The following is a 17,912-nucleotide window of genomic DNA, read 5'->3' as shown; positions in this document are numbered from 1 at the left end:
TATACAGTTGAGGTCTCTTCTCCACGTTCCCAGTGTTGGTGTATACTGTCCAGGTCTCTTCTCCACGTTCCCAGTGTTGGTGTATACAGTTGAGGTCTCTTCTACACGTTCCCAGTGTTGGTGTATACTGGTCAGGATTCTTCTCCACATTCCCAGTGTTGGTATATACTGGTCAGGTCTCTTCTACACGTTCCCAGTGTTGGTGTATACTGGTCAGGTCTCTTCTACACGTTCCCAGTGTTGGTACACACGATTAAGGTCTCTTCTACACATTTCCAGTGTTGGTGAATACGGTTCTTGTCTCTTCTCCACGTTCCCAGTGTTGGTGTATACTGTCCAGGTCTCTTCTCCACGTTCCCAGTGTTGGTGTATACAGTTGAGGTCTCTTCTCCACGTTCCCAGTGTTGGTGTATACTGTCCAGGTCTCTTCTCCACGTTCCCAGTGTTGGTGTATACAGTTGAGGTCTCTTCTACACGTTCCCAGTGTTGGTGTATACTGGTTGGCTCACTTGGGGATGTATACAGCTTTTTCTTCACCTCTTTCCACAAGTGCTGGATTGGGTTGAGGTCTGGGGATTGTGGGGACAATCCAGCTCTTCTACTTCATTGTCATTGACCCATTTTTTCTCCAATCTCCACATGTGCTTCGGGTCATCATCCTGCTGGAACAGTGTCGCCCTTTTCATACTCGTAGTACTGGACTGTATGAAGTAACTTGTCTTGTAGGACACTCACATATAGCTCAGCATTGAGACCACCATCCATCCTGTTCCATCGCCTTTGGCTGTGAAACAACTCCATATCATCAGGCTTCCTCCACTGAACTTGACAGTTCCTTCAACTTCTCGATCCATTTGCCCCTTTTCCTCTTATTTCTTCCAGACCGATTTCCCCTTATCAGAGCAGTCTATGGACTTTTGTCTCATCGCTCTAAATCTACGGTTTCCAATCATCTACTTTTTTGCAATCTCGAGCCGACACTTCTTATGATGATATTGAAGTTGAGGCTTCTTCACTTTTTTTTGGACCACCATTCCAAAATTGTGTAACGTGCGTCGTTTGGTGCTTGTATGGACGTCTGTGATCTCACTATTATGAAGCACACGAGCCGCCTCCACTGCCGGGTGTCACAAGAACTGATAGACCTTGTGATGAGCCAACCTGTTGACTGCAATATTTTGCCTGGACATCACCTCTTGGATTTTGAATGGATGGACTTAATTTCATATTCTTCCACCTGTCATAGCCTCATATGATACACTTTGACAATTTTCATGGCCCAGACACCGCCATCGATGAGCTGGATGAGGTTGTGTCTCTTTTATTGGGAAATCTTCTTCATGGTGGCTCCCCAATTTGACCCAGTAACCTTCACACAAGAATCAACCTAATAACACACTGAGCTATGAGGGAATGTGAGAACAGGTTGTAATTTGTAGTATAGAGGAATAAAAAAAAGAGCAAAACAGTAACAATGCAGTGACATGACAAGAATCTGCATAACTAATCATACGCTAAACAGCTGCAGGTCACATTTATGTATGAGATAACCAAGATGATTGTCTATAAAATGAAGGTCATCTCTTGCTCAGAGCTATAGAGGATGGTGAGATATGGAGCCTGAAAGTCAGAAGTGCAAAACATTGTTACCCTTTTGCTCATCAGTGTACATGGAGGATTTTAGGCAGTGCCTAAGGGACATCCTCCAAACCCTGGCTGGGTGATGTCTCACATGGAAACTCTTACTTTTGGCTTCCAAAAAACCACACCAACTCTCCTAACTGTCCCTACTCCCGGTTTTGAGTCCATCACCTCTCTCTGGCAATATGCTCGTCTCCAGCTCACCACGGCACCACCAATGGGCAATGCTTGGTCTAACTATCACACAGATCAATTATAGGTCCTCAAAGCATCACACAAAAAAAAAAAAATACCCGCACTCCGGTCCTTGGTGTGAAACCCCTTCTCAGCTCCGCCATTCATTGTTGTGGGACAGCGCTAAACATCACAACACTCCCACGTTCATGCCAGGATCTTTCTGGACAGAAATTAGCAGCTCCAACATGTAACCAACAGCCAGGACAACATCAATCCCATCGACAACCACAGGTCACGAATGTGTACAGTATATATGGTGAGTCTGCATGTACAAAGTTTGGCTTTTATTACGGTATTATTTCAGCGCGGTTTGACATTATTAATTTAGCCACTTTGCAAGAGTAGTGCTCACCATATGGCACCATTGTCTAAGCAGCATAAAATGAAAGGTATTACCCGGTGTTATTAAATTGCACTATATGGCGGTTTTATTTCTACACAATATGTTTGGTTTTAATCCCTGCACATTCCCTGTCCCCTCGCACCTGGTGACCTAAGTCTGGGCTGGACATGGGTGTACTCTTTACCTTCCAGGGAAATATGTATTTTCAGTTTTCCCCATATCTCCACCCATGAGCATCTCACATGGAAGATATGACCATTATATTTCCCCTCAGGATTTGTATCTATCCATAATAGGAAACTCGGGGTGCCTATGGTCTTCCTATGGCTAATTATTAATTATCGACTGCTATGCACATTTCACAATTTAGGGGAAATGTGTGTGATGTGCGTCTTGCTGTCAGGAATCTGGAAATATGCCTGCCTTATTTGTGGGAGCAACGCACGCCCCAATATTATAACTCTTACATCGGCTACCAGTCTACCAAAGCACTTTGAAGCTTAGTCGTTAATCTTGTAAATATTGAGGTTGCCGGCCCAACTCTCTGGCCAAATACTCTTGACAACAGGGGAGCTGCTCTGGCTTCCTTGGACTTAATGGAATTTTGTCACCTGGCCATTTGCTGACTTCTGGCAGGTTGACATTTATGAATGTCATAATCCTCACAATATTTCTCAGAATATCCTCACAATATTTCTCAGAATATCCCCACAATCTTGACCAAATAATGGTATAATTAATATCATAAACAGCATGGCTCTAAAAAGAAAAAATCTAACATGATTAGCAATAAAGGAGTAACACATTTTTTTTTTTTAAGTTCGTCTACACCAAGGTCAACCAGGGGTCGAAGTCAAAAACTATTCAACTTTTCCTGATATTGTTGCATTGACTCCGCCGAGAAGAAATCCAAATCCCTCAGCTCACTGAGGTGGTTAACGTTCTCCGTAGTTATCAAATGCTACTTGGCACATCTTAATTACATACCACTAAGGAGGACGTGCCCGGACCCATCGGTTTTAAGCATGAGAAGACACAAGAAGGGCGCGAGGTCAGCAAGAGGCTGAACTTCATTTCTCAGCAATAGACATTGAGCTCAGTAATGCGGAAGAGGATTCTAATTTACTGACCTGCAGAGGCTCCGGTGTCATAATATCATGGCTGGAGATTGGTGGTTGTCACACGGATGATATGGAGGGACGTGAAGACGCATTGGGCAGAAGCTACAATGTGACAAACAAGTTTGGTCTTCTTGGGTTTTAATCATACGACGGTTTATAAAAGCAAATGGCAAATCATAAATCATGTGCAAATCTTGACATATAAAATGACTCTCGGGGAAAAGCTGCCGAGGAATTAAATAGAAAAGTCCGTGGCATTCGGAAGACTTTCCAGACGTGGAGCTCTGATTAGCAGCGGTCCGGTGGGGATGGAGGGGGGCTCAAGAAAAACACTGGGAGGAAGAAAACTTCATAGAAGTTCATTGCGGGTGTCAGAAGCATCCAACACAAATAAGACATTTACAGATAACTCCTCTCTGGAAGACGTGGATGGAATTCAAGGAGTCGGGAAACTCGGGACAATAGAAGCAAGATGTCGGTTCGTTCTGAACTGGAAGAAATGGATCACAGGCTTTGTCTATAACAGTGTTTCTCAACTCCAGTCCTCAAGACCCACCAACAGATCATGTTTTCAGGTTTTCCTCAATCAGGTTTTCAGGCTTTCATTAATGTTGCACAGGTGATGGAAGTATTCCTTGTCTAATATTGAGGAAAACCTGAAAACATGATCTTTTCATGGGTCTTGAGGACTAGAGTTGAGAAACACTGGTCTATAAGGACCTCATAGGGAGAGACCCCTCTCGGAGCCAGAAGATGGACGCTCAGGTGGACTCCACTTGATCACATTTGGTTTCCCGTAACAAAATAATTTCATCTTCGTGCGAAAGATAGTCAATGATCACCAGGTCACCACCACGGCTCGTCACTGAGGAGCCAACGCCTCTAAAGGTCTAATAGATGGGAACAAAGTTTACGACAAAATATTCAGTAACTTATGAATTACGTGCGGCTTTCTCACTGTCTGTGGATGTGTCGTATCCAGACGTTATATAAAGAAGCTCTCTCTCCCCTACCTAGCGGAAAACCTCAGCATGGACTAAACACAAGTTTCATCCCGCCAATCCAACTGTTCTGCAGGGTTTAATAAGGACGGAAAATAAAATGACATTGAATAAACGTTACTTATCCGCTTCAGTGCAATTCAGTGTGGACAATGAACTCATGTATGTTCACCGATACTGTCCGTCACCGATACTATATAGTATTTCAGTAGTTATATTCCTGGACATAGGGGAAAGTATTATAGTAGTTATATTCTTGTACATAGGGGCAGTATTATAGTAGTTATATTCTTGTATTTAGGGGCAGTATTATAGTAGTTATATTCTTGTATTTAGGGGCAGTATTATAGTAGTTATATTCTTGTACATAGGGGCAGTATTATAGTAGTTATATTCTTGTACATAGGGGCAGTATTATAGCAGTTATATTCTTGTACATAGGGGCAGTATTATAGTAGTTATATTCTTGTACATAGGAGCAGTATTATGGTAGTTATATTCTTGTATATAGGGGCAGTATTATAGCAGTTATATTCTTGTACATAGGGGCGGTATTATAGCAGTTATATTCTTGTACATAGGGGCAGTATTATAGCAGTTATATTCTTGTACATAGGGGCGGTATTATAGCAGTCATATTCTTGTACATAGGGGCGGTATTATAGCAGTTATATTCTTGTACATAGGAGCAGTATTATAGTAGTTATATTCTTGTACATATGCGCAGTATTATAGTAGTTATAGTCTTGTACATGGGAGCAGTATTATAGTAGTTATATTCTTGTACATAGGGGCAGTATTATAGTAGTTATAGTCTTGTACATAGGAGCAGTATTATAGTAGTTTTATTCTTGTACATAGGGGCAGTATTATAGTAGTTATATTCTTGTACATAGGGGGCAGTATTATAGTAGTTTTATTCTTGTACATAGGAGCAGTATTATAGTAGTTATATTCTTGTACATAGGGAGCAGTATTATAGTAGTTATATTCTTGTACATAGGGGCAGTATTATAGTAGTTATATTCTTGTACATAGGGGCAGCATTATAGTAGTTATATTCTTGTACATAAGGGGCAGTATTATAGTAGTTATATTCTTGTACATAGGGGGCAGTATTATAGTAGTTATATTCTTGTATATAGGGAGCAGTATTATAGTAGTTATATTCTTGTACATAGGGGGCAGTATTATAGTAGTTATATTCTTGTATATAGGGAGCAGTATTATAGTAGTTATATTCTTGTACATAGGGGCAGTATTATAGTAGTTATATTCTTGTACATAGGGGGCAGTATTATAGTAGTTATATTCTTGTATATAGGGAGCAATATTATAGTAGTTATATTCTTAGGGCGGCACGGTGGCTCAGTGGTTAGCACTGCAGTCTTGCAGCGCTGGGGTCCTGGGTTCAAATCCCACCAAGGACACTATCTGCAGGAGTTTGTATGTTCTCCCCGTGTTTGCGTGGGTTTCCTCCGGGTTCTCCGGTTTCCTCCCACACTCCAAAGACATACAGATAGGGACTCTAGATTGTGAGCCCCAATGGGGACAGTGTTGCAAATGTATGTAAAGCGCTGTGGAATTAATAGCGCTATATAAATGAATAAAATTATTATTATTATTATTATATTCTTGTACATAGGGGCAGTATTATAGTAGTTATAGTCTTGTACATAGGAGCAGTATTATAGTAGTTTTATTCTTGTACATAGGGGCAGTATTATAGTAGTTATATTCTTGTACATAGGGGGCAGTATTATAGTAGTTTTATTCTTGTACATAGGAGCAGTATTATAGTAGTTATATTCTTGTACATAGGGGCAGTATTATAGTAGTTATATTCTTGTACATATAAACTAGCTATCCCAGTGTTTCCCGGGATAGTAACCATCTCTCTGATCTCTCCCAGTCTCTGTCTCTCTCTTTTTTCTCTTTCCCTGTCTCTCTCTTTCCCATCTGTCTCTTTGTCTATCTGTGTCTGTCTCTGTATCTTTCCGTCTGTCTTTTTGTCTGTCTCTGTCTGTCTCTGTGTCTTTTTGTGTCTGTCCCTTTCCCTGTCTGTATCTATCCATCTCCCCACTGACATCATATTTCCTCACACATAAGCTTCTTATACTATGAATGTCTTTTGTTCCTATAGCAACCAATCAGAGCTACTATTAATAACCTATGGCTTCCAACTCCATTGACTTTAATGGAGGCAGGTTTTTTGGAGAGTAACTGTAAAGCGCAGGGTTAAATTTTCCCATCAAAACATAGTCTATGATGTTCCCTGAGTCACATATATATTGAATTGATTATGCCCTACAATTTTTTAATTCACTTTTTTAATCTGTCTCGCTCCGTTTTCGAGATAAAAATGCTAACTCCGTTGTTTTCCACCAGGTGGCGCTATAGGTGGTTTCATTGCGTAGCGCATGGCTACTTTACTATACCTAGACACCACTTCTATGCCTATAGCTGCCGCCGTTCTCAAGTTAATGGGGATGGACAGGATATGGGTGGACACAGGGTATATTATTTTATACTAGCTGTAGTACCCGGCGTTGCCCGGGATAGTAACTGTCTCTCTGTCTCTCTCCCAGTCTCTGTCTGTGTGTCGCTGTCTGTCTGTCTCTCCGTCTTTCTCTCTTTGTTTCTATCTCTCTGTCTGTATTTGTATCAGTCTGTCTCCACCTCTGTGTCTGTCTCTGTCTATCTCTGTCTATATGTGTGTGTCTGTCTGTCTCTCTCTTTTCCCGTCTGTCTCTTTACAGGTCTGTCTCTTTGCCCGGCTGTCTTTCCAGGTCTGTCTCTTTCCAGGTCTGTCTCTTTCCCCGTCTGCCTCTTTCCTGGGCTGTCTCTTTCCCCGTCTGCCTCTTTCCTGGGCTGTCTCTTTCCCAGTCTGTCTCTCTCTGTCTGTCTCTGTCTCTCTCTATCAGTCTCCCCACTGACATCTTATTACCTCACACATAAGCTTCGTATACTAACAGTTTATTTTGTTCCTATAGCAACCACTGACAGTTACTATTTATAGCCTATAGCTCCCAGCTCCATTCAGTTTAATGGCTGCAGGATTTTTGTTGAGTAACTGGAAAGCACGGGGTTAAATTTTCCCGCCCACATATAGTCTATGACGTTCCCTGAGTCACATGGAGTGTCTGTGAAAAATTTCGTGATTGTAAATGTGACGGTGTGGATTCCTTTAGTGGACACACACACACTGGGCTTTATATATTAGACTAGCTGTAGTACCCGGGTACTGTAACTGTCTCTGTCCCAGTCTCTGTCTGTCTGTCTCGCCATCTGTCTCTTTCCTTGTTTCTCTGTTTCTATCTCTCTGTATTTGCATCAGTCTGTCTCAATCTCTGTATCTGTCTGTCTCTTTGCTTGGTCTGTCTCTTTGCACGTGTGTCTCTGTCTCTTTCTGTCTCTCTTTATCCGTCTCACCACCACCATCATATTACCTTACACATAAGCTTCTTATACTGACAGTTTATTTTGTTCCTATAGCAACCAATCACAGCTGCTATTAATAGCCTGGAGCTCCCACCTGTATTCAGTTTAATGGAGGAAAGATTTTGGAGAGTAACTGTAAAGTGCGGGGTTCAATTTTCCCATCAAAACATAGTCTGACGTTTCCTGAGTCACATGAGGCGTCTGTGCAAAATTTCGTGATTGTAAATTCGATGGTGCGGATTCCTTTAGCGGATACACACACACACACACACACACACACACACTGAGCTTTCTATAAAAAAAAAAAAAAATAAATATTATATAAAAAAAAAATAAATCAGTGCGTTGACAACTGATAACCAAGAACTATAAGTTTCAGCAGTCACAGTCTCAATTTCCAAATCTAAATGAAAATATCACATCTTGAATATTTTGCGTTTCCTTGATCCGTTCTGGAGGAGACATAATTGACGGCTAGGGCAGGAAAAAAAAAATACACAAAAGAAGCTGACTCAAATACAAGGAAAATGCTAAAACCTTCCGATTTCCACTTCAAACCTTCCCTGTGTGAGGAGTCACAGCGGGATGACTGTGGCGGCTCAGAGCTCGGGGCTCGGCGGCCGCGCTGCCTTCACTCACAGGACGGGGAAAGGTATTTACAGAATTAGAAACCTTGAAAAGGACAGAAGAAAAGAAGAGAAATTGGTAAAATTTGTGTAATTCAGTTGCGGAGCAATGAGCTGTAACGTGAGCGGACATTACACCGGTGTGATGTGATGGAGGCGACGACCTCCCAAGGAATAGATGGGATCTTCATTGTTTGCATCGGTGAAACCAGAAGGAACAGAATTCCTTAAAGGGCTTGACCAAGATGATAAAAAATGTGTTTTTCTCCAGAACAACGCCACACACATCCATGGGGGCAGAAATGCAAAATTTGATCAAATAATTGCAGGTTTCAGCCTCCTATGTGGATGAAAAATATAAATAAAAAAAAAATAAAAAAAATTAAAAAAAAAGTTTTCAAGAATGTTAAAATGTAAATTCAACCATCCGTGAGGCCTGCGTTAGGTGGGCCAAAGGCCTGTTTACGTGGTTTGGGAGATGTGACATTTTTAGGATGAACATGCTCCCTTGCATCCTCGACCTTCTCCAGGCTCTCCCCATAAGGATTCGTAACTCCTTTTTTAAGGACTTGGGGTCCCTCCAAACTAAATTCATTTGGGCTAATTAGCCTGTTCGTCCATCACGGTCTTTGTTGAGTAAATCTAACAGGGGGGGGTCTGGGAATCCCAGACTTGAAATCCTATTATTGGGCCTCACATATGATTAGAGTTATTGATTGGTGTCACCATTTCCTCGTGAAGCTTTGGGTATCATTGGAGCTAAGTTTCTCTGAGGTCTATCTTCCAGCTGCCCCCATATACCGCTCCCCAGTTTGAGGCATCCCCCTACTATAGGGGCCACATTGGAGAGCTGCTCTTTGCGTGTGGTCCGACAGAGGCTCCTCCCTGTGCCCTCTCCTCTTTCGACCATGGTTGGTTCACTGGACTTCCACCCTGGCCCGTCAGATCCGGTTTTCTGCTGCTGGATTTTAGAGGGGAGATTTCAGGCTTGTCACTTGGGGGCTGGGGGTGCTTGGCCTTCCCTGAGAGAAATTGAGGATTGCTTGGTGCCTGTGCCTCTGGGTGGATGGAGATCTAGACAACTTGGGCATTTCCTCAGCTTTCTCCCTAACTATGCTCAATTTGCCGGCCGCCTTACCGAGTTTGGTGTATGGGTTGTTGGCCAATCCGGCAGATGCCCCCCCCTCCTGGTTATCTACTTCAGTGGGAACGTGACCTGGGACTCGCTTTGTCAGATGTGCAAAAAAGCAATGTTCTGCTGCTGGCACACAAAACTTCAATAAGTTCCAGGCTTCAGGAGTCTAATTTCAAACTCCTGGCAAGATGGTACAGGGTTCCTCCAGACGGCACAAGATGTTTCCCGGAGTGGACCACAGCTGGTGGAGATTTGGGGCGGAGGTGGGAGATTTTGTACACAGACGGACAGGACCAGAAGATGAGGCGGTTTTGGGTCGCAGTGAGCGAGGTGATCAGACATTTGACGGGTACTACCCAGGCCCTGGGACCGGAGTTGTTCTTGTTACAGCTTTCGAAGGCCCCGGTATCTTCATACCAAAAAAAAAAAAAAAAAATCGCTGTTGCGTTTCTTGGTGATGGCAGCTAGGTTGTGTATCCCCTTGAAATGGAAGTCTGGCGCTCCCCCTACTCTGTCCCTTTGGGCCTCGAGGGTCAATGAGTTGCTACTAATGGAGGACTTGACTTCCTTGCGCTACGATAGGCATGAGCACTTCTGTAGGACCTAGGTCCCCTGGCTGGAATTTAAGTTCTCCGGTGATTATGACCACCTGTTGGCTGATTGATGCTGACGCTTTGGCTTGAGTGGCTTTTTCCCTCTTGGAGGGGTTGGTTCTCCCCCATAGTCACTGGCCTCCCCCCCCTCCTCTTAATCCCCCCCACCCCTCCCCGCTTTGTTCCACTTCTCACTCCCCCAACCCTCCTCTACCCCCTCTTTTTTTTCTCCTTCTCTCCTTTCTTTCTCTACTATTCTTTTCAAGGGGTCTCTCCCCTTAAAGGTAGTGGTGCCCGGTCCTCAACCAGTGCCTCGCGATCCTTTCAAACCCCCTTTTTGTAAATTGCAAAATGTTCTGATTCACATCCTGGCGAGGGTAGGCTAATTAGAGTTTTTCTTGTAATTGGAGCCAGCTCACCCCCATGTCTATTGTTATGCATATTGGGCTTATGTCTGTCAGCCCTTGTTTTGTTGTAATCAGTTTATAAATAAAGAATTAAAAAAAAATGTAAATTCAGACCTTTTGGCATTTAAAAAATAAAAAAGGTAACATTTGATATTGCCATGTACCTTAGAACTCAAAATATAAAAATTTTTATTCCATAGTTTCACTTAAAAAAAAAAAAAAAAGCTATTAAAGAAATTAATTCAACATCACAAACTAAAGCTAGATCAAAGGAAAAATAAAAGGAAGAGAAGAAAAGGAAAACATAAAAAAAAAATTGCAGTCATTTTTAAAAAAATAATTATCTATATATTTATATATATATTACTGTATATATAATTTTTCATTGTATTAAAAAAATAAATCCCAAGTTCTTGTATTAATCACATTGGCATTACTTTACAATGGGATATGATATTTTTTCACTTTTCTGTGGCACGGTCAGCTCTACAGAATTGGCTACAGTAAACCCACCATCACCCGCACTCCTCACCAACGCGCGTTTTGCTGCCATAATGATGGACCCTTCATTGATAATAAGCTGTGGTACAGGGGGGCCGGTTTATACACCTGGTGGGTTAGAAAGAAAAAAAATCAGCCACCAGCCTTACTTAAGGAAATGATGGCTGTAACCCTTTAAAGGAATTCTAGACAACGCTTTTAACTCCATTTTATTGTATCCTATTTTGTCTAATATTTCAAGTAAAATTTCGAAATATATAAAAGGAATTTTCCCAGTAGCTCAGCCATATTTCCCTCCACTGCTTTGTATCTGGCTGTGAGACAACTGGCTGCAGCAGGAGCCTCCCCCCTCTGCTCTGATCCAGAATCTCACGCCCTCCATAGAAGGTGTAATGCTAGCACTAGGTGAAAAATAAAGCATATTATGAGCATTTAGAACACCATACAAAGACACAGTCATCAGTCTCCAAGACTTAGTGTTATGCAAGTGGAACCACTGGGCCACTGCATTGTCTTGACTTCTGAGGCGTAACTGACTACCTCCTCTTCAATAGAGCTGCTGGTGTAGAGGATAGGCTTGTGCTGGAAGGTAGCCACCAGGTGCTACTCATGGAGGCACAGTACTATTACAGCTGGCCCCAGGGGTAAGGAAAAGCCAGAACGGGCACAAATGCAGGCAGGTAGTGTCTCAGGTGCAGCCGGGACGGCTGATGAAGACTGGATGGCTTGTTCAGGCTAGAACATGGTTACAGCTGATACAGGTACAGGTACTGTCAGGTGCAGCAGGTATTGCTGGTACAGCAGAAATGGATGGAACAGCAGGCACGGCTGGTACGGCAGGGGCAGAGGATAAGTGTTAGAAAACACATCTTAAAATATATCACACTGGAACGGAACCTGAAAACTAGCAACACATCTCGTGTAATAGACCACATTGCCCAAGTCCCTCCCATAGGCGTAGGATGCCTTAAATAGCTAGTAGCTCACCAAGGGCTGAGACACACTTCCAAGATAGGGCACCCTGGCGTTTTAAGAATAGGTGTGCGCTCTCCAGAGACCTGTGTGGCGTTCACAGGCCCTGGGAGCTGGAGGCAGGGACAAATTCAGACGCCATAGTTGAGTGGCCTGGAAGGTGAGTGTGATGGCATCTCCACCAGGAGAAGGGGGCAGGACAGTGTGGGGTCGCAGTTAGAGTACCCCCTCGCACCCTTCCTTTACCAGGCCTGAAAGGAATCTCCAAGAAAAGAGGGTCATAATATTCTCCTTGGGCTCCCATGATCTCTACTCAGAACCAAAACCCTTTCAAATCAATTAAAAAGAGGGTTTTCCTTTCACTTTTTCATGGCAAGGATGTTTTTTACTTCCAAGATGTCTTCCTCACTGACGAATAAAAGCAGGGTACCCGGATTCCTGAAGTAGAGGCTCAGAACATCAGGCTTGAAGAGAGACACATGGAAGGCGTTGGGGATGTGCAGGGAGGCCGGAGGCTTCAGCTTATAGGACATGGCATTGATCTGCTAGAGCACCTCAAAGGGACCAATAAAGCAGGGACCCAACCTGTAGGAAGGTATCTTGAGGCACACATCTGGAAGAGAGGCAAGAATGAAGAAGGGTCCGGGCGTCTCTTATCTGCATACCTCTTCATCCAAAAAGAGGACTGCTCCTGGGAGGACTTGATCTCCTACCAGAATTTGGAGAAACTCTTGACGAGAGCATCAGCTGCAGGGATGCCAGAGGTGATTGTCACAGGGAAAGCTATTTGGGGCTGCTGTCCATATACTATGAAGAACAGAGAGTTAGCAGATGAATCGCATGTTTTTTGTAAGACAACTCTGCCCATGAAAGAAGTTTGACCCAATGGCTTTGGTGTTCGATAAATGCCGCAAGAAATTCATCAGGTTCTGGTTGACCTGCTCCACATGCTGATTAGAATGTGAAGGGTAGGCCGACGAGAAGACTGAGGTGACATCAAGCTGCTTACAGGTGGCCCTCCAGAACCGAGATGTGAATTGAACCCCTCTATGAGATACAATATGGAAAGGTAGGCCGTGCAGGCAGAAAATATACTGGATGAAGTGCTCAGGGAGCACAGGCACAGAAGGAAGACCGGACAATGGAGTGAAGTGGGCCATTTTAGAGAACCTGTCTACTACTACCCAGATGATGGTACAACCAAAGGACACTTGCAAGTCGGTGATGAAGTTCATCGATGTGTTGTCAAGAAGGACGGCACAATTGAAGGTAGTAGAAAATTCGAAGAATCCGGCACTCAGATGTATTAAATTGTAACAAAAGATCCCTTTAATAGGTTAATCAGAGTTAGTAGTCGCCAAAAAGGGAGCTTCTTAGGGGTCTTATTGTGGACACACGAGGAACAGGCTGAGAAAGTCCACAACATCCTTGCGCAGAGTTGGCCACCTATAATGATTAGAGATGGAAAGAGTCATCTTTTCAGCGTGACCGGCTAGCTTAGAGGAGCGACGCCCCCGCAACACACACTTTCGGTCCGCGTCCACAATTAACGTCTTTCCGGGTGATACCTGAGATGCTTAACGAAGCTACCGTAAGCATCTTGGAGGGCAATCATATGGCCTATGTAGTGGTAATGTCTTCACCTCCTTTTTGTTGAAGACATCCGCGTAGGCCCAGTAGGCGGACAGCAGACCCGGAAAATTTCAGAGCATCACAGGTGGTCGGGCAGGGTGGACTGGAATGAGACATTTTTTGTCACGCTACTGACTCCATCCTTGGATCTTCAGTCCCAGACAGACTCATGCTTATAAATCAATGACATACTTAGTAGCAGTGGGCGCAGTGGCACTGGAAGCACGTAGAAGGTGATCTTCTCCGAGTGCAGCACTCCCACCGAGAGCACAATTTGCTCGATGACGACCAGGATAGCCTCGGACAGATTTTTTCCATGCAAAGACGACACTACTATGGGAGCTTAAAGTGGTTGGACGGGAATCTGAAACCGATCCACAATGGCCTGTTGTTTGAAGTTCATGGCAGAACCGAAGGAAGTCCAGACATGCCGAGTGAATCGGATGGTGCCACAGAACATGGACATGGATAGGGATGAAGAGGACTTATTTTCACCAAGGGTAGCCTCTCCTATGCACCCTAGACTTGGGAGTTTACCAGCTTCAAAGGACAGAAACGGATCAGGTGAGTAGGACTTCTATAGTAGAAGCATCCATCTGTAGTGCGACGGTCCTCCTGATGAATCTTTGCCAAGTTCACATGATGTCCTTCCATGTACACCGGGGAAGCAGTGGGAATCATGGATCGGGACATGAAGGGTCACTGGAAGGTAAGAGCTAGGAGCAACAATCTCCTCTCTCGGTTTGCCTCCCTGGAATGTTCTTGGAACCGGAGATCGATGCGGATAGCCAGAGATATCAGGTAGTCCAGGGGAGAAGGCACATAACTAGCCAGATCATCCTCAATTCTTCTGGACAGACCTTCCCAGAATGTGGCCACCAGTGCTTCAATTTTCCAGTCTAGTTCGAAGGACAAGGTGTGGAAACGGATGGCATACTGACCTACGGTGAGACTTCCCTGACAAAGTCTAAAGAGCGAAAACGCTGTTGACTAGACACGACCTGGTTCCTCGAAAACCTTGCGGAATGCCCCGAAAGTTTGCAGGTCCATGATGACAGGATCACTGCTCTCCCATAATAGATTGATCCAAGCAAGTACCTCACCGGTCATTTGCGAAATCATAAAGGCCACTTTCACCTGGTGCGAAACAAACTGTTAAGACAAAAGTTCAAAGGTGCAAAGCGCATGGATTTATAAATCCCCTGCATTATGTGGGCTCACCATCAAACCGTGGAAAGGCAGACAAACGAAGAACGGAGCTTAGAGCTAGATATGCTGCCGGGCTGGAGACTACAGCCGGAACAGGATCAGGTGGAGACGTTGGTGTATAGGCATGCAAGCGGGTGTCCACTTGCCCTTAAGTACATCAGGATTTGGTCGTCTTGTACCCATTGACGGACCAGCACTTGATGCAGGCCTGTGAGCTGCGTAGTGCTGGACCCAGTGGGACCCATGGCCTGGGCAACTTATACTCGCAGATGCAAGCGGGAGTGAGCCACAGCACCAGCTTGATCTGAGGGACATAACTGACTACCTCATCTTCACTAGAGCCTCTGATGGTGAGGATAGGCCTGTGCTGGAAGGTAGCCATCAGGTGCTACTCAGGGAGACGTGATACTGTGACACCTAACTCCAGGGGTAGGGAATGCAGGCACTGATGCAGCAGGTACAGTCTCTGGTGCAGACAGGTGCAGTCGGGAAGGCTGATGTGGACTAGACAGCTAGATCGGCAGGAACAGAATGTACGGCTGATACACCAGATACTGACGGCTATGGCAGGTATTGACAGGTGCAGCAGACACAGATGGAACAGCAGTTGCAGTACGGCACATAAAGCAGATTCTAGGGTACAGATAAGTGTTTGCAAACACATCTTAAGATACAGCACACGGGACCGAGACCTGACAACTAGCAACACATCTCTAAGGATAGACCATGCTGCCCAGGCACCTCCCATTGGGGGGAGGATGCCTTAAATACCTAGTGCCTCTCAGACATAGGCTGAGAACCACTTCCGGATTGGGACACGCTAACACTTTATAAGAATAGGTGCATGCTCCCCAGGAGACCTCGGCGGCATGCGCAGGCCCTAGGAGCCAGAGGCAAAGATGGAGTCAGATACCATCGCTGAGTGGTCTGGGGGGCGAGTGTGCTGAAGTCCCTATATAAATGAATAAAATTATTATTATTATTATTTATGGATGAACGCTCTTGTAGGACGATAGATCTTGTACAGCCTAGATAGGTCCACCAGGGTCTTCGCTGCCATTTTCTTGATAGTATCAAGCCACCAGGTTGTTGGACTTCCTCTTCGCCTTGTTCCTTGTTTAAAAAAAAATAAAAAAATAAAAATAAACATCAAATTGTGTTGCTGACAATTCTATGCACACAGAGCCATCATATTAACAATCGTTCTGCGCACATAAGAAGTGCAGCTGGTCACTCTACATAGGCTAGAAGACCATCATTGATCAGCACTCTACACATGGCTAGGTGCAGAAATATTTGGACAGTGACCGAATCTTCATGATTTCAGCTCTGCAGGCCACTTTTATTCAATATGAAACAACTGAGATGCAATTGAAGTGTAAACTTTCAGGTTTAAGGGGGTTTAACAAAAAAAATCCTGTGAAACATTTAGAAATTGTAACCATTTCACTACAAAGTCTCCTCATTTCAGGGCTCAAAAGTAATTGGACAAATTTACTTTACCGTAAATAAAATGTTAATTTTTAACCCTTTGTGGAGAATCCTTTCCAGGTAATGACTCCTGAAGTCTTTCGGACATTGACATCATCGTTAGTTTCCTTCGATGTGCGGCTTCCAGCATGGACGTCACCATCACTGGTCTCCTCTTGTGAAAGCCTTTGCCGCCTTTACTGCGGTGACTTCAGTTGTTTCTTGTGTCTGGCTCTTTTTGCCTTAAGTTTTGTCTTCTTCATGTAAAATGCAGCTCGATGGGCCATTGCAGAATATTCCACTTTTTTGCTTTCGCAGGATGTTTTGGGTCATTGCCCATCTGTTTGTGAAGCACCATCAAATCATTGCTGCATTTAGTGGAATTTTAGCAGAAAGTCTTGACTTGTACACTTCAGAATTCATCCGGCGGCTTCTGTCTTCAGTCACGTCATCAATAACCTATAGTGCCCCAGGGCCATCATTAGCATTGCATGCCGGGCCAGCACACCAGCTCCGCCATGTGTTACAGAGGACGTGCTGTGCTCTGGATCAGGAGCTTCTCCAAGCCTTCTTTCTTCTTTCCATCATTCTAGTCCAGGTTGACCGGTTTCATCTGTCCACAGAAGCTTTTCCAGAACTGCGAGGCTTCTATAGGATGTTTTACTGGCAAAGCTGAATTACTATTTTTCCAGCTGATTAACGCTTTGCCCTTTGTGGTGACCAGTCTGTATTAGCACTCATGAAGTCTTCTCTTTATGGTGGACTGAAGCACGCTCGCCAGGAATTCGGTGTTTCAGTATCTAAAATATAGCGTTCTTCACTTGGGTGGATGTTTTGGTTTTTCTTCACCATGGAAAGAATTCTGTGATCATCCACCACTGGTGTCTTTCGAGGACCTCCAGGACTTTTTGAGCTCCCAGCTCACCACTCCGCTCTTTATATAGCAGGATGTACTCAACTATTTTGCCATTCCTAACATTTCTTAGATATTTCTGATGTATTTCTTCTTTTCTTTCAGGCTAATGATGGTCGGTTTCTCTTACAGTGAGAGCACCTTTGACTGCATCTTGTGGGTTCACAGTAAAAGCTTCTAAATGCAAATGCTGCACCCGAAATCAGCTCCAGACCTTTTAGGCTGCTTTCACACTACGTCTTTTTAACATGCGTCCTGAACGTTTTTTTTAACGCAAAAACGGATCCAGTGCAAATGCATATTCATTTCAATGCATTTACAATGGACTTGCGTCAACATGCGTTCACATGCGTTTACGTGCGTTATAGTGAGGATCCAGCGACTTGCAGTTTTTTAACAATTTTCAAAAACGCTACTTGAGCTGCGTCCAAATACTGCAAGTCGCTGGATCCTGACTAAACAGCACACAAACGCATGTGAACGGTGGTATGCTGATACAGGATCCTGTTTGGCCAGAAACTAGCCTGGCGTGATTACAGTCTCTCTTTCTCCCTCTCCCTGCTCTCCTCTCCCTCCTCTTTTCTCTCCTCTTCTCTCCTCTCTCTCCTCCTCTCTGCTCTCTCTTCTCTCTGCTCTCCTCCTCTTTCGTCTTCTCTCTGCTCTCTTTTGC

This window comes from Anomaloglossus baeobatrachus, chromosome 1 (assembly GCF_048569485.1).
Source record: "Anomaloglossus baeobatrachus isolate aAnoBae1 chromosome 1, aAnoBae1.hap1, whole genome shotgun sequence".
Lineage (NCBI taxonomy): Eukaryota > Metazoa > Chordata > Amphibia > Anura > Aromobatidae > Anomaloglossus > Anomaloglossus baeobatrachus.
The sequence above is the reverse complement of the archived record's forward strand: the minus strand, read 5'-3'. Positions refer to the sequence as shown.